General features: G+C 34.0%; 2 non-coding genes across 2 annotated transcripts; one reads left to right on the forward strand and one right to left on the reverse strand.

Annotated features, from left to right (window-relative positions):
• Window positions 1-1,659: 1,659 nt before the first annotated feature.
• On the reverse strand, window positions 1,660-1,766 carry LOC112492659 (small nucleolar RNA R71). The gene has a single exon (XR_003057106.3). It is a non-coding gene; the product is annotated as a small nucleolar RNA R71 (small nucleolar RNA).
• Window positions 1,767-19,988: 18,222 nt separating this feature from the next.
• LOC112493258 (small nucleolar RNA R71) lies at window positions 19,989-20,095 on the forward strand. The gene has a single exon (XR_003057686.2). It is a non-coding gene; the product is annotated as a small nucleolar RNA R71 (small nucleolar RNA).
• Window positions 20,096-24,839: the final 4,744 nt, after the last annotated feature.

The following is a 24,839-nucleotide window of genomic DNA, read 5'->3' on the forward strand; positions in this document are numbered from 1 at the left end:
TCCATAATTAAAAATAATTAGATTCACAATTAAAGAGAAAGGAAAAGAGAATAACAACTATTGAAGAAATTCTCCTCCAAGAGCTCTCAAAGTCGTAGCCTTCTTCTCCAAGCAAACCCACGTCTCTCTGCCTCCTCCAAGCTCTCCAATTGATCTTCTAAAACTCTAAAACTTTAAAACCCTAGAACCCTTAAGAGAATCTTAGAAACTCCCAAAATTTGGTTTGTTTCTATTTAAACCTCCTAAAAGCTCTTAAATAACTCTCTACTTGTATATCTTCCTTCAATGTGGTGGGGGCTATATATATAGGACCTTGGGAATCTTTTTCTCTCTTTATTTTCAATGTGGGAGTCTTGGAAGATACCTTTTTTAGGCCATGAAAAGGGTTGGACGAATTTCATGTGTAAAAAGGAAACTGTATATTACTTGCTCTCTACTACTTTCCTTTTATCTAATTCCTCCTAAAAAAATAGTTAATTACTCTAATTTACCCTTAATGAAGCATGTGACATGACATGTGCCTCAAGTTTTTGGCGCCGTTGCCGGGATTAAGGCATTAATATTAATTCGGATTGGGTTTAGTAGTACTTTGATCATTGTTTTCTTATTTTAAATTTTTATATTTGTTTCTTAATTTTGGTTTTAGTGTTGCATGCTAGGGTTTTAATTCTTTGCTTGTTTGGCCAACTTGCTTTGAATTTTTAATACTTATTTTGTCGTACTTGAAGCCAAAATTGTGTTTTTAATTTATTGGTGCTTAGGTTACAAGTCTAGCATACTTAGGGATTTTAGTATTATTTTTTTTTATTTGTTTGGTTGAATAAGATTAGGTTTAGCTTACTTTTAGTTGAAATTTTAGTTTGGCATAATTGTTTACTTTAAAAGCATACCTGCACAAAAGGGTTTAATTTTTTTGCATTCAATTCGTTTGGTTCATTATTTCCTAGAGTTATTTTCATTTATCTTTTAGTTAAGTGTTAGTTTGTTTTTCTTTATTGCTAATTGATTTTAATTGTTAGATTAGTTAGCAACATTAGAATTCTAATAACTTATTTATTTATTTATTTATTACTTTTTTTCTTGTTCAATTTTCTAATTTTCTTTCTAATTTATTTTACTTGCTCTCTGTTTAGGAATTAGGTGTTGTGTATGAGTCATAGTGGTGATCAAGAGTTCAAGGAGGGAGTTGACTTAGAAAATAAACCAGCACCTAGAAAACAAGCCATAAGGGGTACTTGGGTACGTATAGACCAAGGAACTCAAGAAGGAGCAATGGCCAACCAAAGAGAAGATGATTTGCCCATATGCGAGTATGCTGCTCACAAGAAAGTTGGTGATTTGTCTTGCATAAGGAGACCACCCATTGAAGCAAACAATTTTAAAATTGAAGCATCTACTACTTCTTTGCTTAATAATGTTCAATTTTGTGGTTTGCCTCATGAAGATCCAAACATGCATATTTCTAGTTTTCTTCAATTGTGTGATATGTCTAAACAAAATGGTGTTTCTGATGATGCTTTTCGATTAAGACTTTTTCCTTGGTCTCTTAGAGACAAGGCAAAAGTGTGGTTAAATTCTTTACCTGCAGGTACTATCACTACATGGGATGCTATGGAGACAAAATTACTAGACAAATTCTTTCCTCCATCAAAGACCGCAAAATTGAAAAGTGATATAAACAATTTTTGTCAATAGGACCAAGAGACTTTGTATGATGCATGGGAGCGCTTCAAGGAACTATTAAGAAGATGCCCACACCATGGTTTTCCAACATGGATACAGGTACAGATTTTCTATAATGGTCTAGATTATGGTAACAAACAATTGGTAGATGCAGCTGCAGGAGGTTCTTTAATGAAGAAGAGGCAATCAGAAGCATTTGAATTAATTGAAGAGATGGCCCATAATAACTACCAATATCCAAGTGAGAGGAGACTAAATGGAAGAAGTCAAGTAAAGGCCGTGGAAGACGTTGATATTAACAACTTAGGAGCTCAACTTGTAACCCAATTCATGAAGACCTTGAACACTCAATTTGGTCAAATAGGGGTGAATTCTATCCAATCTACTAATAATTTTTTATTTTGTGATTTATGTGGTGCTCATGATCATAAGAGTGTGGATTACCAAGTTGGAAATCCCTTTGCTTCTGATGATGTTAATTTTGTAGGGAACTTCCAAAAGCAACAAAACAATCCATATTCTAACACATATAATCCAGGATGGAGGAACCATCCAAATTTTTCATGGTCTAACAACAACCAGCAAGGATCTAATCAAGGACAAAGTGGAGGGTTTCAAAGACAACAATTCCAATCTCCATTCTACCAAAAGCCGCAACTTGCACATCAAAATCAAAATTCTTCTCAAGCTCAAACTCAATTTTCTTCACTTGAACAATCCTTGCAACAGTTATCTAATAATACTAATTCTTTCATGCAGAGAACTGAGCAAGAATTGACAAACCATAGTCAAATGTTCAACAACCAAATGGCTGCAATCAAAAGCTTGGAGAACCAAATAGGTCAATTAGCAACTCAATTCCAAAGAAGTCAAGGAACTTTGCCAAGCCAAACGGAGAAGAACCCAAAGGAGCAGGTTCAAGCCATTACATTAAGAAGTGGAAAGCAAGTAGCCGGGCCTAAAGAAAGTGACAAAGGGATGGTAATTCTTGATGATCAAGATGAAGAGAGACCTATAGACTCAACATCACACTTGGTCACACATGACAACTCAAAATCAAATGTGGAGCATAATGAGGCTTATAGGAGAAAAGATGAAGGTTTAAGTGATGCCATGAAGTCTCCACCAACAAAGTACATACCACCACATGTAAGAGAGGCCGAGAGCTCACCAATTGGATCAAAGAAAGTTGAACCAGCACCTTACCTGACCAAACCTATTGACAAGCACAACGAAAATGAGGAGAAGAATCAAGCCTACAAGAAAACCCCACCTCCACCTTTCCCATCTAGGTTTAGGAATGCAAAGTTAGATAATCAATTTAAAAAGTTTCTTGATGTATTTAAGCAATTGCATGTAAATATCCCTTTCATAGATGCCTTAGAACAAATGCCTTCCTATGTTAAGTTTTTGAAGGAGATATTGTCAAACAAGAGGAGGTGGGAGAATTATGAGTTAGTAGCTTTGAGTGAGGAGAGTAGTGCTAGGTTACACCATAGGATTCCACCCAAGTTAAAAGATTCAGGAAGCTTTGATATCCCGTGTAACATTGGACATTATAATTTTATGGCTCTTTGTGATTTAGGTGCTAGCATTAATTTGATGCCATATAGCATTTACAGGAAGCTTGGAGTGGGAGATGTGAAGCCTACCACAGTGACTCTTCAAATGGCAGATCGAAGCATAAAAAGGCCAAGGGGAATATTGGAGGATGTACTTGTAAAAGTAAACAAGTTCATATTCCCTGCAGACTTTGTGATACTTGATATGGAGGAAGATGACAACATTCCAATCATTCTTGGAAGACCATTTCTTGCAACCGGACGTGCCTTAATTGATGTACAACAAAGGCAAGTAACCCTTAGAGTACTCAATGAGGAGGCAAGTTTTCAAATCCCTAATGTTGTTAAATTTCCTAATCTTGATGAAATTTCTTGCTACTTTCTTGTTGATGCATGTGATGAATTGGTAAATGATATGGCAAAGGAAAGTAATTTAGATCCCTTAGGATTGAGTGAGTTATTTGGACCATGTACAGAAGAAGAAAAACAAGAGTGTAACATCATAGATATAGCCACCCACTGTGAGGTAGATTATGTTGGAAAGTTTGAGGATTTAGGTGAGAGTGGACCTAGAAAGATACCGAGTGTGGAGCACCCACCTATAATTGATTTGAAGCCACTACCTAGTCATTTAAAATATACTTTTCTAGGATTTAATAATACCCTTCCGGTAATAATTTCATCCGCCCTTAGTGAGGACCAAGAAGCCAAACTTTTAGAAGTTTTAAGAGAACATAAAACTGCATTAGGTTGGACTATAACTGATAGTAAGGGTATTAGCCCCTCTATTTGTATGCACAAAATACTTATGGAGGAAGACCATAAACCGACTGTAGAACATCAAAGGAGGCTTAATCCTAATCTTAAGAAAGTGGTTCATGGTGAGATTTTAAAGCTTTTAGATGCCGGGATTATCTGTCCTATTTCGGATAGTAATTGGGTAAGTCCTATTCAAGTAGTTCCTAAGAAAGGTGGGATGAATGTGCAAGAGAATGATAAGAGTGAGCTTATTCCTACTATGTTAGTTACTGGGTGGAGAGTGTGTATTGATTATAGGAAGCTTAATAAGGCCACTAGAAAAGACCATTTTCCTTTGCCATTCATTGATTAAATGTTAGAAAGGTTAGCCGGTAAGGAATATTATTGTTTTCCTTTGCCATTCATTGATTAAATGTTATAGCAGTTACAATCAAATAGCTATTGCCCCTGATGATCAAGAAAAGACTACTTTTACTTGTCCTTATGGAACTTTTGCCTATAGAAGGATGCCTTTTGGTTTATGCAATGCACCTGCAACCTTTCAAAGGTGTATGATGTCCATCTTTTCGGATATGGTAGAAGATATCATTGAAATCTTTATGGATGATTTTAGTGTATTTGGTGATTCTTTTACCTCTTGCTTGCAAAATTTATCTAGGGTTCTTCTAAGGTGTAAAGAAATGAATCTTGTGCTTAATTGGGAAAAATGTCACTTTATGGTTCAAGAGGGCATAGTTTTAGGTCATAAGATTTCTAAAAGGGGAATTGAGGTAGATAAAGCTAAAATAGAAGTTATAGAGAAATTGCCTCCACCGACTTCAATAAGAGGTATTAGGAGTTTTCTTGGGCATGCGGGCTTTTATAGGAGATTTATTAAGGATTTTTCCAAGATAACTAAACCTCTTTGTAACTTGTTGAATAAAGATGTTCCTTTTGTTTTTGATGATGAATGCATGCATGCTTTTAATCTTTTGAAAGAAAAATTAATATGTGCTCCCATTATGTGTACTCCTAATTGGAATCTACCTTTTGAAATTATGTGTGATGCTAGTGATTATGCTATAGGAGCTGTTTTGGGACAAAGGAAAGATAAAAAACTGCATGTTATTTATTATGCTTCTAGAACTTTGAATGATGCTCAACTTAATTATGCTACTACTGAGAAAGAGATGCTTGCCATTGCCATTGTCTATACCGATCATAGTGCAATTAAGTACCTCATGAGTAAGAAAGAGTCTAAACCTAGGTTAATTAGATGGGTTTTGTTACTTCAAGAGTTTGACTTAGAAATTTTGGATAAAAAAGGAGTAGAAAACCTAGTAGCTGATCACTTGTCTAGGTTGGAATTGAGTGAGGAAAAAGAAGAAAGAGATATAGAAGAGTGTTTTCCAGATGAGAAAGTGTTTAAGGTTGATGGTATGTTTGATGTACCTTGGTATGCTGACATTGTTAATTATTTGGTTACTAATGTTATGCCGCCTAGTTTGGAAAAACCATATGAAAAGCATAAGTTTCTTAAGGAAAGTAGGTATTACTTTTGGGATGGCCCCTATCTTTTTAAGAAGTGTGCCGATGGTATAATTAGGAGGTGTGTTGCTAGAGAAGAGACAATGTCCATTATTAAAAGTTGTCATTCTAGTGAGTATGGGGGGCATTTTGGGAACAAAAAAACCATAGCAAAAATTTTAAATTCTGGATTTTATTGGCCATCTATGTTTAAAGATACTAATATTTATGTGTAAGGGTGTGATAGGTGCCAGAGAACCGGGAACATATCAAGGAAGAATGAGATGCCTTTGAAGAATATCCTTGAGGTAGAATTGTTTGATGTTTGGGGTATTGATTTCATGGGTCCTTTTCCTTCTTCTTGTGGTAATAAATATATTTTAGTTGCTGTGGATTATGTTTCTAAATGGGTTGAAGCTAGTGCACTACCTACTAATGATGCACGAGTTGTAGTGAAAGTTTTTAAAAAATACATATTTACTAGATTTGGTACACCCCGAGCAATCATTAGTGATGGTGGCACTCATTTTTGCAACAAACAATTTGAATCCCTTCTTGCTAAATATGGTGTTAGACATAAAATTGCTACTCCTTACCACCCACAAACTAGTGGGCAAGTAGAAATTTCAAATAGGGAAATAAAGAGGATTTTCGGGAAGACGGTCAATGCTTCAAGAAACGATTGGAGCTTAAAGCTAGATGATGCATTTTGGGCATACCGGACCGCCTACAAGACCCCCATTGGTACTTCTCCGTATAAACTGGTTTTTGGTAAGGAATGTCATCTTCCTGTGGAATTGGAGCATAAAGCATATTGGGCAACCAAGTTTCTCAATTTTGATCAAAAGGCTGTGGGCAAGAATAGGCTATTGCAATTGGATGAACTTGAAGAATTTAGGATGGATGCTTTCGAGAATGCAAAGATTTACAAAGAAAAGACAAAGAGATGGCACGACAAGATGATTAAAAAGAGGAACTTTCCTGTTGGACAAAAGGTACTTCTTTATAACTCTAGACTTAAATTGTTTCCAGGTAAATTAAGATCAAGATGGAGTGGACCATATGATATTGTACAAATGTTTCCAAGTGGAGCAATTGAAATCACCAAACCGGGACATGAAAGTTTTAAGGTGAATGGGCAGTGGTTGAAGCCATATTATGAAGGTGGAGTGCTTGAGATTAGCCTCTACTTGGATGATCTTAATTAAGTTAAAGGGAGGAGTCAAGCTAATGACTTTAAACAAGCGCTCTTGGGAGGCAACCCAAATTTCTTTCTTTACCTTATATTTATCTATTTATTTTAGTCGTTTTTAGTGGTTTTCTTGTTTTTAGGTTGTTTTGATGTGTTTTGTTTGAGTTTTTGCAAGGTTTTAAGATGTTTAGGTGTAAAAGAGCAAAAGACGAATGTTGAGAATTTCAAGTCTAAAGTTAGGTTTTTGGAGTATAACCATCTTTAATATGCATTGGAGTACATAAAATTTTTTTCACATTACGAGGAATATTCCATGTCTTCAAAGGGGAGTATTCTTTACCTTTTATTTACTTTTGCTTTATTTTATGTTTTTCACAATGAGGACATTGTTCATTTTAAGTTTGGGGATGAAAAGCATGCTTTGCATCTTTTAAATCTTGTCCATTTAAGTGTTTTTATATGTTTTCAAAAATGTTAGTTTTAGTTTTTATTTTCCTTCATTATTATAAAAAAAAATAAAAAAAAAATTATTTTTGTGGTGTTTTCTTAAGTACTTTAATGAGCCAATGATAAGACTATGATTGAAAATAAATTAGTTTTTAGATGGTGGATTTGTTTTTGTGTATGCTTAAATGCTTGAAATTATATTCGCATATTGTTACTTTCAATAAATTTTGAGCACATAATCAATAATGCATAATTTAGATTGTGTTTTGAAAAAGATTTGCATGAATTGGAGTACTTTATTATTAATTGAACTCTAGAACTTGCTTGATTATTGCTTGAGACGAAATCCTAGGTGAATGCATTACTAAGAACATGATTTAGGCCATCTTTGTTTAAGTTTGAGCCTTTCAAGCCAATCATTAATGAGGCACATGTCATGTCACATGCTTCATTAAGGGTAAATTAACCAATTATTGCCACTTGTTTTTATCCTGGCCCTCAAATTGTCTTGATTCCCTCTTTTGATCAATGGTGGAGATTTAACTAGAATATTCCCTTTTATAAATTCCAAACTTTAAATGATGATAACTCTTTGCTCGCACCTCGAAATCCAAAACTAACGAGACATTTGAAATCCTCAAATTGTGATGATTCATATGACATCCACTTCCACCATAAAATTCTCGATAGAATCTTTATGGAATCTTCAAGGTATCTTTTTGGAATCTTTTTAATGCTTAGTCCGTTCAAGCTCAAATCTTGCTTCCCACCATAATTCGACCCAAGGAATCCATCTTTATGGTTGTTTTCTTAAAATTCTTCCTCTTTTACCTAGATTAAGAAAAATACATAATTAAGTATCTTTCCATAACAAATTAACACAAACTAACAAATATTAAGCTATAAATATGGCATAAAATCATCAATATTTTAGACCTAACAGTCATATTGTAAGTTAATGTTTAAATAAGAGGGTCATGGTGATTCGGGAAAGTGGAGACATTAAAACTGAAGAGGAAGAATCAGAAAATGAATCCATGCCACCATTGGTGATGAAGATGAAGGAGATTACAAGTATCCAGTTGGTGGGGACTTGTCATTGGTTGCTAGAACAGCTTTAACTGTGTATAAAGATGAGAAGGAAGTGCAACGGGAGAACATCTTTCATACTAGGTGCAAAGTCAAGGATAGGGTATGTAGTATGATTATGGATGGTGGGAGTTGTACTAATAATATTATTGCTAGTGTTACTATGGTTGGAAAACTAGGTTTACCCACTATGAAGCATCCAGAACCATATAAGCTACAATGGCTTAATGATTGTGGAGAGTTAAAGGTGAATAGGCAAGTGAAGATTGCATTCTCTATTGGTGATTATAAAGATGAGGTTATTTGTGATGTGGTACCAATGCAAGCTGGTCATTTGCTTTTAGGTCGTCCGTGGCAATTTGATAGAGATACTAATCATCATGGTCGTACTAATAAGGTTGTCTTCAACTTTAAGGGTAAATGAATGGTGCTTATGCCAATGACTCCTAAACAGGTTTTTGATGATCAATTGGCTTTAGAAAGGAGGAGAGAAGCTGAACAACAACAAAATCAAACTATATCCAACCACCAAGAGAAGAAAAAGAGTGGTGAGGCTGAGAGTGTGAGTGAAAAAGAAAAGAAAAAGAGTGGAAAGAAGCTTTTTTATTGTAAAAAGCCTATGATTGTAATGATGTACAAAGAAAGATATATGAATCATTTAACTAATGCTGATGAATTTGTTTTGCCCAGTTCCATTGTTTTTGTTTTATAGGAGTTCGATGATGTCTTTCCCAAGGAGATTCCAAGTGGGTTACCACCGATTAGAGGGATCGAACATCAAATTGATATTGTTCTAGGATCAAAAATACCAAACTAACCAGCTTATAGGAGTAATCCCGAGGAGACAAAGGAACTTCGAAGGCAGGTAAGTGAATTGCTTGAGAAGGGATATATTAGAGAAAGCATGAGTCCATGTGCTGTACCTGTGTTATTAGTCCCTAAGAAAGATGGAACATGGAGAATATATGTAGATTGTAGGGCTATTAATAATATAACTATCTAATATCGTCATCCTATTCCTAGGTTAGATGATATGCTTGATAAATTGTATGGTGCATGCATGTTTTCAAAAATTGATCTTAAAAGTGGTTATCATCAAATTCGCATAAGGGAAGATGATGAATAGAAAACAGCATTAAAAACAAAGCACAGTTTGTATGAGTGGTTGGTTATGCCATTTGGGTTAACTAATGCCTCTAGTACTTTTATGAGACTTATGAATCATGTTTTGCGTGCTTACATTGGAAAGTTTGTGGTTGTGTACTTTGATGATATCTTTGTACATAGTAGGAGTTTAGAAGAGCATGTAGGGCATCTTAGAATAGTTTTAGATGTGCTTAGGAAAGAAAGATTATTTGCAAATATTAAAAAGTGTGATTTTTGTCGAAATGAGCTTGTATGTCTAAGACTTGTTGTGATAGTGTTTAACCTGGGAGATTGGGTTTGGTTGCACTTAAAAAAGGAGAGGTTTCCGAAGCTACAAAATTCAAAGTTTATGTCACGTGGGGATGGACCTTTTCAAGTCTGGATCGGATTAATGACAATGCTTACAAATCATATCTTCCAGGTGAGTATAATGTAAGTGCTACCTTTAATGTCGCTAATTTATCTCCTTTTTGTGCAGGTGATGATTTGAGGACAAATTCTTTTCAAGAGAAGGGAAATGATGAGGACGACCAGGAGTATTCCAAGATGGAGCCTAGAGCCACTTCAAATCTCTACAAGACCAATAACCAGGGTAAAAGCAAAGAGGTTTAAAGAAGCATTAAATGGTTTAATCCAAGAGGTGTTCACATCCCAAGAAAGCAAGTTCATTAATGAAGATGAACCAAAATTGGTTCATATGATTGGAACGGAGGATGCCAATATGAAAGAAAGCCTAACGCATGGAATCCAATAATATGGTGATGTGGCACAATTTGATGACATGGATAGTGATGTGGCATCATATGGTGACATGGCACTTTTGCCATGTGGAGGATGATATATGCCTACATGGCAGTGGCTGAATTTTATAATTAGAAAATATTAGTTTTTATTTTATGTCTTGATTGGATTTTGGCATGTTGCCTATTTTATTTTCTGAATTTAGTTTTATTAGATTTTTAAATTACTTTCCTATTCTTATTAGAAAACTAGGAGATAAATTAGGTTTCCTAAACCTATCAAAATTAGGTTTCCTAAACACTAATTTTCGTCCATAATTATTTTTAGCAAATTTAGGAAAGCTTTGTAATTTATTTTGCCTATTTAAAAGCACACAAGTTATGAATAAAATTCAGATTACAATTTTGATTCAAAGTGAGAGTGATTCTCTTGTTTCTCTAAGAACTATATTGAACTTTTCAAGCTGTACTTGTGGAGTTCAAATTTGACTTATCAATAGGTTATTCCGTACCCTATTGTGGCGTCTTCACCATACCAAGGGTTCTTACCTCACATATAGGTAATGGGTCGAGGTCTTCCATTGATAACTTGTAATTAGACGGTCTAATTCAATATTTGTAACAGGTTTAGAGGTAGGTCACTCTAGGTTCGTATGAACAAGACCTTCAGGTTGTTCAACATATATCTCTTCTTCTAAATACCATTTAGAAATCCTGATTTCACATCCAAATGGTATATTTTCCAAGAATTATTGGCTGTATATGCAAGTAGAAGTCGAATTGTTTCATATCTTGCCACCGATGCAAAAGTCTCCATGTAATCTGTACCATATTGCTGAGCATAGCTTTTTATAACCAGCCTTGCTTTGTATTTGTTCAAGGTTCCATTAAGGTTTAGTTTGGTTCTAAAAACCCATTTGACACCTATTACATGTCCTTTCTTTGGTCTCGGCACCAAACTCCAAATTTTGCTCTTTTCTATCATGTAAAGCTCCTCCACCATTGCAGCTTGCCATTCTTTATGTTGTGAAACCTCATTATATGTTGTAGGATCAGGTGTTGCCATCCTTGCACTTGCATAAAGTTCTGCAGTTGATTTTATGCCTCTCTTCCCTTGATAATCTTCATTGGTCGGGTCATCATCATAATCAACAACATCAAAATCACTTTGATCGGTGGAAGGAGTTCTTGATTGAATATAAGTATTTTCTTCCACTTTATGCTCCTTCCAACTCCAATATGAGTTCTCATCTACAATAACATCTCTAAAGACAACAACCTGCATCTTAGATATATAAAAGATTCTATAGCCCTTTGAAATCAAGCTATAGCCTACAAATATACCAATACTTGCTTTCTTATCAAGCTTGATTCTTTTGGAGTCATGGACATAAATGATGTGTAAAATCAACTCGCAAGTGCACGAATCGTTTTCAAGTAATAAAGTGGAAAAATAGGGTTGTCGTACCCAAGGGATTAAGTATTAAGTACCAAAGATAATTAGGTTTTGATAATATTTGAACTAAAATTTAAGATGGCAATTGAAAACTAAATAAACTAAATTAAACAAAAGCAATAAATTAAAATTAGATCAATTTCAAGTAAGAGAGAGAATTGAATAATTATGAATACCAGGGCATTTGATTTCACCACTAACTATTCCAATTTAATATGTGAATTTAATTAACTAGTAATTTTGTTAACCACATTTAATCATAAAATTAATCAAAAGTAGTTTCCACTCACAATTGATAATATTCACATAACCTAATTTATTCCTTCCGGCCTATAAATTAAATCATGCAAATTCATCAAGCATAAATTAAGCAAATAATATGGCATGAGACATAACTATTTTCCAATCAATTATGCATTCATGTAAATCATTGGAGATCCATAATATTATCCTTTTCCAAGCTCAAATGTTATTAAAATCATTCATTCCTTCCGGCCTATGAAAGCATTAAGTATACCAATGATTTATTAACAAAACATAATACTAATTAAATAAAACTCAACATATATTAAAATAATTAAACCTTCATAGTTAGGGCTACATCATAGCCCTAGCTATGAAAATTAGTTCATGGTAAAAATAATTTCAACATCCATAATTATTACAAATAATAAGATTCACAATTAAAGAGAAAGGAAAAGAGAATAAAAGCTATTGAAGAAATTCTCCTCCAAGAGCTCTCAAAGTCGTAGCCTTCTTCTCCAAGCAAGCCCACGTCTCTCTGCCTCCTCCAAGCTCTCCAATTGATCTTCTAAAACTCTAAAACTTTAAAACCCTAGAACCCTTAAGAGAATCTTAGAAACTCCCAAAATTTGGTTTGTTTCTATTTAAGGTTCCTAAAAGCTCTTAAATAACTCTCTAAACTTGTATATCTCCCTTCAATGTGGTGGGGGCTATATATATAGGACCTTGGGAATCTTTTTCTCTCTTTATTTTCAATGTGGGAGTCTTGGAAGATACCTTTTTTAGGCCATGAAAAGGGTTGGACGAATTTCATGTGTAAAAAGGAAACTGGATATTACTTGCTCCCTACTACTTTCCTTTTATCTAATTCCTCCTAAAAAAATAGTTAATTAGTCTAATTTACTCTTAATGAAGCATGTGACATGACATGTGCCTCATTAATGATAAATTAACCAATTATTACCACTTGTTTTTATCTTGGCCCTCAAATTGCCTTGATTCCCTCTTTTGATCAATGGTGGAGATTTAACTAGACTATTATTTTTTATAAATTCTAAACTTTAAATGATGATAACTCTTTGCTCGCACCTCGAAATCCAAAAATAACGAGACATTTGAAATCCTCAGATTGTGATGATTCATATGACATCCACTTCCATCATGAAATTCCCGATAGAATCTTTATGGAATCTTCAAGGTATCTTTTTGGAATCTTTTTAATGCTTAGTCCGTTCGAGCTCAAATCTTGCTTTCCACCATAATTCGACCCAAGGAATCCATTTTTATGGTTGTTTTCTTAAAATTCTTCCTCGTTTACGTAGATTAAGAAAAATACATAATTAAGTATCTTTCCATAACAAATTAACACAAACTAACAAATATTAAGTTATAAATATGGCATAAAATCATCAATATTTTAGACCTAACAAATACCCTCCAAACTTAAGATTTGCTAGTCCCTAGCAAAGAAAAAGAATAAGAAAATGAAATTTTATTTAAAGAACATAAGATACTTTAATGAGGTGCCTCAAAGATTGTATAACATATGACTTTTCAAATGGTTTCAAAGTAATTATGTAACTCAATACCTTATATTCTATCCAACATATATGATACTTCCAATGTGTGTGTGTGGAAATCAATTTATACACTTAATTATCATATGCTTGAATAAATTTACAAGAATTAGAGATTGATAATAACGTATGAACTACCATATGCTTGACTTAATTATCACTCTTCACTAATGTAGGTTAATACACCACCTTAAATCATTACGACTTCATGGTTTCTATTGTTAAGGCTAATGGATAAGGCTAAAGAAAGAAAAGGATAGGATATAATAAATCAAAGAAAGAAAGCTAAAATTAAATATCAGTGAATAAATTACTTGTAAAATTTGTTTCTTTATTAGAACTTCTTTTCTTATTTTAACTTCAATTTCAATATCCTTTTTCTCCCTTTTATTGTGCATACATTCTTCAAATCACACATATTCTTTCTTTATTTCTTTTTTTTTCTTTCTTTTCCACTAAACCCCCAAACTTATTTTTCTTCTTATTGCACATTTAAACCTCCAATTTACACAAAAATGCATACTAGAGCCAAATTCACCAAATACTTAACCTCCAAACTTTATTTTTTTTCCTTTTTCTTTATTTTTTTTCTTTTTCAACACTCAAACAAGCTCACAATCATATATTCATATCGATTTAATTAAAGCTCTCTTTGTAGTATGTTCAAGGTAGGAAAAAGAAATTTAAGGCTCAAAAAGGGTAAGTAAATGTGCTTTAATGAAGAAAAGGCTCTAATACATCTTTATGCATCCTAAAGGCTCAAATAAGGTACTAGTGGAAGATAATGTATTAGGTTGGCTTGAAAGGCTCAAACTTAAACAAAGATGACCTAAATCATATTCTTAGTAATGCATTCACCTAGGATTTCGCCTCAAGCAATAATCAAGCAAGTTCTAGAGTTCAATTAATAATAAAGTACTCTAATTCATGCAAACCTTCTTCAAAACACAATCTAAATTATGCATTATTGATTATGTGCTCAAAATTTATTGAAAGTAACAATATGTGAATTCAAGCATTTAGGCATACACAAAAACAAATCCACCATCTAAAAACCAATTTATTTTGAATCATAGTCTTATCATTGGCTCATTAAAGTACTTAAGAAAACACCACAAAAACAATTTTTTTTTTTTAATAATGAAGGAAAATAAAAACTAAAACTAACATTTTTGAAAACTTATAAAAACACTTAAATGGACAAGATTTAAAAGATGCAAAGCATGCTTTTTACCCCCAAACTTAAAATGAACAATGTCCTCATTGTGAAAAACATAAAATAAAGCAAAAGTAAATAAAAGGTAAAGAATACTCCCCTTTGAAGACATGGAATGTTCCTCGTAATGTGAAAACTTGTGAAAAGCCTACATGTTGCATTTTCCCTACACACCACGTGGCCAAAAAGAAGGGCATGTATCCATACAATTTGATGTACTCCAATGCATATTCAAGGTGGTTATACTCCAAAACCTAACTTTAGACTTGAAATTCTCAACATTCATCTTTTGCTCTTTTACACCTAAACATTTTAAAACCTTGCAAAAACTCAAACAAAACACATCAAAACAACCTAAAAACAAGAAAACAACTGAAAACAACTAAAATAAATAGATAAACATAAGGTAAAGAAAGAAACTTGGGTTGCCTCCCAAGAGCGCTTGTTTAAAGTCATTAGCTTGACTCCTCCCTTTAACTTAATTAAGATCATCCAAGTAGAGGCTAGTCTCAAGCACTCCACCTTCATAATATGGCTTCAACCGCTGCCCATTCACCTTAAAAATTTCATGTCCCGGTTTGGTGATTTCAATCGCTCCACTTGGAAAAATTTGTACAATATCATATGGTCCACTCCATCTTGATCTTAATTTACCTGGAAACAATTTAAGTCGAGAGTTATAAAGAAGTACCTTTTGTCCAACATGAAAGTTCCTCTTTTTAATCATCTTGTCGTGCCATCTCTTTGTCTTTTCTTCATAAATCTTTGCATTCTTGAAAGCATCCATCCTAAATTCTTCAAGCTCATCCAATTGCAATAGCCTATTCTTGCCCACAGCCTCTTGATCAAAATTGAGAAACTTGGTTGCCCAATATGCTTTATGCTCCAATTCCACGGGAAGATGACATTCCTTACCAAAAACCAGTTTATACGGAGAAGTACCAATGGGGGTCTTGTAGGCGGTCCGGTATGCCCAAAGTGCATCATCTAGCTTTACGCTCCAATCCTTTCTTGAAGCATTGACCGTCTTCCCGAAAATCCTCTTTATTTCCCTATTTGAAATTTCTACTTGCCCACTAGTTTGTGGGTGGTAAGGAGTAGCAATTTTATGTCTAACACCATATTTAGCAAGAAGGGATTCAAGTTGTTTGTTGCAAAAATGAGTGTCACCATCACTAATGATTGTTCGGGGTGTACCAAATCTAGTAAAAATGTATTTTTTAAAAAATTTTACTACAACTCGTGCATCATTAGTAGGTAGTGCACTAGCTTCAACCCATTTAGAAACATAATCCACAGCAACTAAAATATATTTATTACCACAAGAACAAGAAAAAGGACCCATGAAATCAATACCCCAAACATCAAACAATTCTACCTCAAGGATATTCTTCAAAGGCATCTCATTCTTCCTTGATACGTTCCCGGTTCTCCGGCACCTATCACACCCTTGCACATAAATATTAGTATCTTTAAACATAGATGGCCAATAAAATCCAGAATTTAAAATTTTTGCTATGGTTTTTCTAGTCCCAAAATGCCCCCTATACTCACTAGAATGACAACTTTTAATAATGGACATTGTCTCTTCTCTAGCAACACACCTCCTAATTATACCATTGGCACACTTCTTAAAAAGATAGGGGTCATCTCAAAAGTAATACCTACTTTCCTTAAGAAACTTATGCTTTTCATATGGTCTTTCCAAACTAGGCGGCATAACATTAGTAACCAAATAATTAACAATGTCAGCATACCAAGGTACATCAAACATACCATCAACCTTAAACACTTTCTCATATGGAAAACACTCTTCTATATCTCTTTCTTCTTTTTCCTCACTCAATTCCAACCTAGACAAGTGATCAGCTACTAGGTTTTCTACTCCTTTTTTATCCAAAATTTCTAAGTCAAACTCTTGAAGTAACAAAACCCATCTAATTAACCTAGGTTTAGACTCTTTCTTACTCATGAGGTACTTAATTGCACTATGATCGGTATAGACAATGATCTTAGAACCTAACAAATATGCTCTAAACTTATCAAAAGAAAAGACAATGGCAAGCATCTCTTTCTCAGTAGTAGCATAACTAAGTTGACCATCATTCAAAGTTCTAGAAGCATAATAAATAACATGCAGTCTTTTATCTTTCCTTTGTCCCAAAACAGCTCCTATAGCATAATCACTAGCATCACACATAATTTCAAAAGGTAGATTCCAATTAGGAGTACACATAATGGGAGCACATATTAATTTTTCTTTCAAAAGAGTAAAATCATGCATGCATTCATCATCAAAAACAAAGGGAACATCTTTATTCAACAAGTTACAAAGAGGTTTAGTTATCTTGGAAAAATCCTTAATAAATCTCCTATAAAAGCCCGCATGCCCAAGAAAAACCTTATGACCTAAAACTATGCCCTCTTGAACCATAAAGTGACATTTTTCCCAATTAAGCACAAGATTCGTTTCTTTACACCTTAGAAGAACCTTAGATAAATTCTGCAAGCAAGAGGTAAAAGAATCACCAAATACACTAAAATCATCCATAAAATTTTCAATGATATCTTCTACCATATTCGAAAAGATGGACATCATACACCTTTGAAAGGTTGCAGGTGCATTGCATAAACCAAAAGGCATCCTTCTATAGGCAAAAGTTCCATAAGGACAAGTAAAAGTAGTCTTTTCTTGATCATTAGGGGTAATAGCTATTTGATTGTAACTGCTATAACCATCTAGAAAACAATAATATTCCTTACAGGCTAACCTTTCTAACATTTGATCAATGAATGACAAAGGAAAATGGTCTTTTCTAGTGGCCTTATTAAGCTTCCTATAATCAATACACACTCTCCACCCAGTAACTAACATAGTAGGAATAAACTCACTCTTATCATTCTCTTGCACAGTCATCCCACCTTTCTTAGGAACTACTTGAATAAGACTTACCCAATTACTATCCGAAATAGGATAGATAATCCCGACATCTAAAAGCTTTAAAATCTCACCATGAACCACTTTCTTAAGATTAGGATTAAGCCTCCTTTGATGTTCTACAGTCGGTTTATGGTCGTCCTCCATAAGTATTTTGTGCATACAAATAGAGGGGCTAATACCCTTAATATCAGCTATAGTCCAACCTAGTGCAGTTTTATGTTCTTTTAAAACTTCTAAAAGTTTGGCTTCTTGGTCCTCACTAAGGGCGGATGAAATTATTACTGGAAGGGTATTATTAAATCCTAGAAAAGCATATTTTAAATTACTAGGTAATGGCTTCAAATCAATTATAGATGGGTGCTCCACACTCGGTATCTTTCTAGGTCCACTCTCACCTAAATCCTCAAACTTTCCAACATAATCTACCTCACAATGGGTGGCTATATCTATGATGTTACACTCTTGTTTTTCTTCTTTTGTACATGGTCCAAATAACTCACTCAATCCTAAGGGATCTAAACTACTTTCCTTTGCCATATCATTTACCAATTCATCACATGCATCGACAAGAAAGCAGCAAGAAATTTCATCAAGATTAGGAAATTTAACAACATTAGGAATTTGAAAACTTATCTCCTCATTGAGTACTCTAAGGGTTACTTGCCTTTGTTGTACATCAATTAGGGCACGTCCGGTTGCAAGAAATGGTCTTCCAAGAATGATTGGAATGTTGTGATCTTCCTCCATATCAAGTATCATAAAGTCTGTAGGGAATATGAACTTGTTTACTTTTACAAGTACATCCTCCAATATTCCCCTTGGCCTTTTGATGCTTTGATCTGCCATTTGAAGAGTCACTGTGGTAGGCTTCACATCTCCCACTCCAAGCTTCCTATAAATGCTATATGGTATCAAATTAATGCTAGCACCTAAATCACAAAGAGCCATAAAATTATAATGTCCAATGTTACAAGGGATATCAAAGCTTCCCAGATCTTTTAACTTGGGTGGAATCCTATGGTGTAACCTAGCACTACTCTCCTCACTCAAGGCTACTAACTCATAATTCTCCCACCTCCTCTTGTTTGACAATATCTCCTTCAAAAACTTAACATAGGAAGGGATTTGTTCTAAGGCATCTATGAAAGGGATATTTATATGCAATTGCTTAAATACATCAAGAAACTTTTTAAATTGATTATCTAACTTTGCATTCCTAAACCTAGATGGGAAAGGTGGAGGTGGGGTTTTCTTGTAGGCTTGATTCTTCTCCTCATTTTCGTTGTGCTTGTCAATAGGTTTGGTTAGGTAAGGTGCTGGTTCAACTTTCTTTGATCCAATTGGTGAGCTTTCGGCCTCTCTTACATGTGGTGGTATGTACTTTGTTGGTGGAGACTTCATGGCATCACTTAAACCTTCATCTTTTCTCCTATAAGCCTTATTATGCTCCACATTTGATTTTGAGTTGTCATGTGTGACCAAGTGTGATGTTGAGTCTATAGGGCTCTCCTCATCTTCATCATCAAGAATTACCATCCCTTTGTCACTTTCTTTAGGCCCGGCTACTTGCGTTCCACTTCTTAATGTAATGGCTTGAACCTGCTCCTTTGGGTTCTTCTCCGTTTGGCTTGGCAAAGTTCCTTGACTTCTTTGGAATTGAGTTGCTAATTGACCTATTTGGTTTTCCAAGCTTTTGATTACAGCCATTTGGTTGTTGAACATTTGACTATGGTTTTTTAATTGTTGCTTAGTTCTCTGCATGAAAGAATTAGTATTATTAGATAACTTTTGCAAGGATTGTTCAAGTGAAGAAAATTGAGTTTGAGCTTGAGAAGAATTTTGATTTTGATGTGCAAGTTGCGGCTTTTAGTAGAATGGAGATTGGAATTGTTGTCTTTGAAACCCTCCACTTTGTCCTTGATTAGACCATTGCTGGTTGTTGTTAGACCATGAAAAATTTGGGTGGTTCCTCCATCCTGGATTATATGTGTTAGAATATGGATTGTTTTGTTGCTTTTGGAAGTTCCCTACAAAATTAACATCATCAGAAGCAAAGAAATTTCCAACTTGGCAATCCACACTCTTATGATCATGAGCACCACATAAATCACAAAATAAAAAATTATTAGTAGATTGGATAGAATTCACCCCTATTTGACCAAATTGAGTGTTCAAGGTCTTCATGAATTGGGTTGCAAGTTGAGCTCCTAAGTTGTTAATATCAACGTCTTCCACGGCCTTTACATGACTTCTTCCATTTAGTCTCCTCTCACTTGGATATTGGTAGTTATTATGGGCCATCTCTTCAATTAATTCAAATGCTTCTGATTGCCTCTTCTTCATTAAAGAACCTCCTGCAGCTGCGTCTACCAATTGTTTGTTACCATAATCTAGACCATTATAGAAAATCTGTACCTGTATCCATGTTGGAAAACCATGGTGTGGGCATCTTCTTAATAGTTCCTTGAAGCGTTCCCATGCATCATACAAAGTCTCTTGGTCCCATTGACAAAAATTGTTTATATCACTTTTCAATTTTGCGGTCTTTGATGGAGGAAAAAATTTGTCTAGGAATTTTGCCTCCATAGCATCCCATGTAGTGATAGTACCTGCAGGTAAAGAATTTAACCACACTGTTGCCTTGTCTCTAAGAGACCAAGGAAAAAGTCTTAATCGAAAAGCATCATCAGAAACACCATTTTGTTTAGACATATCACACAATTGAAGAAAACTAGAAATATGCATGTTTGGATCTTCATGAGGCAAACCACAAAATTGAACATATTAAGCAAAGAAGTAGTAGATGCTTCAATTTTAAAATTGTTTGCTTCAATGGGTGGTCTCCTTATGCAAGACAAATCACCAACTTTCTTGTGAGCAGCATACTCGCATATGGGCAAATCATCTTCTCTTTGGTTGGCCATTGCACCTTCTTGAGTTCCTTGGTCTATACATACCCAAGTACCCCTTATGGCTTGTTTTCTAGGTGCTGGTTTATTTTCTAAGTCAACTTCCTCCTTGAAATCTTGATCACCACTATGACTCATACACAACACCTAATTCCTAAAAAGAGAGCAAGTAAAATAAATTAGAAAATTGAACAAGAAAAAAAATTATTAGAATTCTAATGTTGCTAACTAATCTAACAATTAAAATCAATTAGCAATAAAGAAAAACAAACTAACAATTAACTAAAAGATAAATGAAAATAACTCTAGGAAATAATGAACCAAATGAATAGAATGCAAAAAATTAAACCATTTTGTGCAGGTATGCTTTTAAAGTAAACAATTATGCCAAACTAAAATTTCAACTAAAAGTAAGCTAAACCTAATCTTATTCAACCAAACAAATAAAAAATAATAATAAAATCCCTAAGTATGCTAGACTTGTAACCTAAGCACCAATAAATTAAAAACACAATTTTGGTTTCAAGTACCACAAAATAAGTATTAAAAATTCAAAGCAAGTTGGCCAAACAAGCAAAGAATTAAAACCCTAGCATGCAACACTAAAACCAAAATTAAGAAACAAATATAAAAATTTAAAATAAGAAAACAATGATCAAAGTACTACTAAACCCAATCCGAATTAATATTAATGCCTTAATCCCCAGCAACGGCACCAAAAACTTGATGTGTAAAATCAACTCGCAAGTGCACGAATCGTTTTCAAGTAATAAAGTGGAAAAATAGGGTTGTCGCACCCAAGGGATTAAGTATTAAGTACCAAAGATAATTAGGCTTTGATAATATTTGAACTAAAATTTAAGATGGCAATTGAAAACTAAATAAACTAAATTAAACAAAAGCAATCAATTAAAATTAGATCAATTTCAAGTAAGAGAGAGAATTGAATAATTATAATACTAGGGCATTTGATTTCACCACTAACTATTCCAATTTAATTACTTAAATATGTGAATTTAATTAACTAGTAATTTTGGTAACCACATTTAATCACAAAATTAATCAAAAGTAGTTTCCACTCACAATTGATAATATTCACATAACCTAATTTATTCCTTCCAGCCTATAAATTAAATCATGCAAATTCATCAAGCATAGATTAAGCAAATAATATGGCATAAGACATAACTATTTTCCAATCAATTATGCATTCATGTAAATCATTGGAGATCCATAATATTATCCTTTTCCAAGCTCAAATATTATTAAAATCATTCATTCCTTCCGGCCTATGAAAGCATTAAGTATACTAATGATTTATTAACAAAACATATTACTAATTAAATAAAACTCAACATATATTAAAATAATTAAACCTTCATAGTTAGGGCTACATCATAGCCCTAGCTATGAAAATTAGTTCAAGGTAAAAATAATTTCAACATCCATAATTATTAAAAATAATAAGATTACAATTAAAGAAAAAGGAAAAGAGAATAAAAACTATTGAAGAAATTCTACTCCAATAGCTCTCAAAGTCGTAGCCTTCTTCTCCAAGCAAGCCCACGTCTCTCTGCCTCCTCCAAGCTCTCCAATTGATCTTCTAAAACTCTAAAACTTTAAAACCCTAGAACCCTTAAGAGAATCTTAGAAACTCCCAAAATTTGGTTTATTTCTATTTAAGGTTCCTAAAAGCTCTTAAATAACTCTCTAAACTTGTATATCTTCCTTCAATGTGGTGGGGCTATATATATAGGACCTTGGGAATCTTTTTCTCTCTTTATTTTCAATGTGGGAGTATTGGAAGATACCTTTTTTAGGCCATGAAAGGGGTTGGACGAATTTCATGTGTAAAAAGGAAACTGGATATTACTTGCACTCTATTACTTTCCTTTTATCTAATTCCTGCTAAAAAAATAGTTAATTAGTCTAATTTACTCTTAATGAAGCATGTGACATGACATGTGCCTCATTAATGATAAATTAACCAATTATTACCACTTGTTTTTATCTTGGCCCTCAAATTGCCTTGATTCCCTCTTTTGATCAATGGTGGAGATTTAACTAAAATATTATTTTTTATAAATTCTAAACTTTAAATGATGATAACTCTTTGCTCGCACCTCGAAATCCAAAAATAACGAGACATTTGAAATCCTCAGATTGTGATGATTCATATGACATCCACTTCCATCATGAAATTCCCGATAGAATCTTTATGGAATCTTCAAGGTATCTTTTTGGAATCTTTTTAATGCTTAGTCCGTTCGAGCTCAAATCTTGCTTTCCACCATAATTCGACCCAAGGAATCCATTTTTATGGTTGTTTTCTTAAAATTCTTCCTATTTTACGTAGATTAAGAAAAATACATAATTAAGTATCTTTCCATAACAAATTAACACAAACTAACAAATATTAAGCTATAAATATGGCATAAAATCATCAATATTTTAGACCTAATAATGCATATAACAAATACTTCCAAAGAATTTTAAGTGAGAAATTAAAGGTTTAAAACCATACCACAATTCATTTAGAGTTTTAGACTCAATTGCCTTACTTGGAAGTCGGTTTAGAAGGTATACGCTTGTATTGGCAGCTTTGGCCCAAATTTCTTTGGCAAGCACTTCTCAAATAGTAAGCATCTTAACATCTCCATGATGCTTCTAGTCTTCCTTTCACTCACTCTATTTTGTTGTGGTGTGTATGGAGTAGTGAGTTGATGTATGATGCCATTTGTCTTGCAAATATCTTGGAAAGCTTTGGATACGTACTCTCCACCATTGTCGGTTCGAATCACCTTAATAGTTGGTTGTGCTTGGTTTTTTTCAAGTGTTTTGAACTCTTCAAATGTAGCTACTGCTTCTGATTTTTGTTTGAGGAAATATATCCATCATTTTCTTGAATAATCATCAATAAAGATGATAAAATGCTTCCTCCCGGCATGAGTTGGTTTATTCATTGGTCCACACAAATCCGAATGCACCATTTGTAACTTTTCCTTTGCTTTGCCGAGTGTTGTCAAAGGAAATGGTTGTCTTTTGATTTTTCCAAGTTGACATGTTTAGCAAACAGCTTCATCTTCATGGATTTGTGGTAAATTCTCAACAATTTGTTGAGTATGCATTTGCTTCATGGTGGCATAGTTGTAATGGTTGAGCCTTATATGCCCATAGTCTTGAATCTTCTTGGACTTTGGTATTCATAGTCATTTGATTTTGTTGAATAAAATCAATTACAAGGCTATTATTCTTCATATGGACAGCTAATACAATTTTATCATCCTTAGATATTTCTCAACTTGCATCTAAGAACTTCAAACTGTATCCTTTCTTCATAAGTTGTGGCACACTTGGTACATATAAAACATTGGTTATTTAAATTGTACCTTTTAGTGTTTTAATGACCAAATCTCCTTTTCCTTGTGCTTCCATGATTTGTCCATTTGCTATCCTGATTTTTGTTGTGATTCTTAAGTTAAAATTAATAAACAAATCACGGTTGTTGCACATATGATTTGTCCACCCCCTGTCCAAAATCCATTGGTGTTTGGTTATGGTTGCAAGATTGCTAGTTGCTGTGAACGTATGCTCATGCTCTCCATTTGATTATTCAAGTTCATGAGCTTGTCTTGCCTCTTGCCTTTCGTTTCTTTGCCTACAAACTCTTTCCATGTGACCAAATTGCTTGCAAATCTTGCATTGAGCATTCCAGTCTCCAGCAGCATATCTTGGCCATGTGTCCTTGCTTCTTGCATATTATGCAAGGACCATAGGTCATCTTGTTTCCTGTTTGGTTGGTGGTCTCCTTGCCTCTATTTTGCCTTTGAAAAGGCATTGGTTGCTAAATTGATTTGCCTTTGTTATTTACTGCAAGGGCTGCTTCACTTGAGCTTGATTCACCTTGTAGCCGAAGACTCCTCCTTTGTTCTGTGGCTTGCAAGGCATTGATCAATTTAGCAACTGTGAGTTGTGTAAGGTCTCTTGTTTCCTCCAAAGTTGAGATCTTTGCTTCATATTTCTCTAGAACACATATAAGGATCTTTTCAACAATCCTTTGGTCTGGAAAGGATTCACCATGCAACCAGATTTGGTTAACAATCTTCATAAGTTTGTTGGAAAATTCCTTCACGGTTTCAAGCTCCAACATCTTCAAATTTTCAAATTCTCTTCTAAGGTTGAGCAGCTGCATTTTTTTTGATCTTGTACTTCCTTGGAACTCTTCTTGAAGCTCTTCCCAAGCTTGTCTAGGTGTTGTACAAGTCAGAATTCTAGTGAAGATGTCATTGGTCACAGCAGCTTGCATTGCTGTGAGAGTCTTAAAAAGTCTTGTATTTTCTTCATGATGAAGTTTGATTTGATTCACAGTAGCA

This window comes from Ziziphus jujuba, chromosome 12, assembly GCF_031755915.1.
Source record: "Ziziphus jujuba cultivar Dongzao chromosome 12, ASM3175591v1".
Classification (NCBI taxonomy): Eukaryota; Viridiplantae; Streptophyta; class Magnoliopsida; order Rosales; family Rhamnaceae; genus Ziziphus; species Ziziphus jujuba.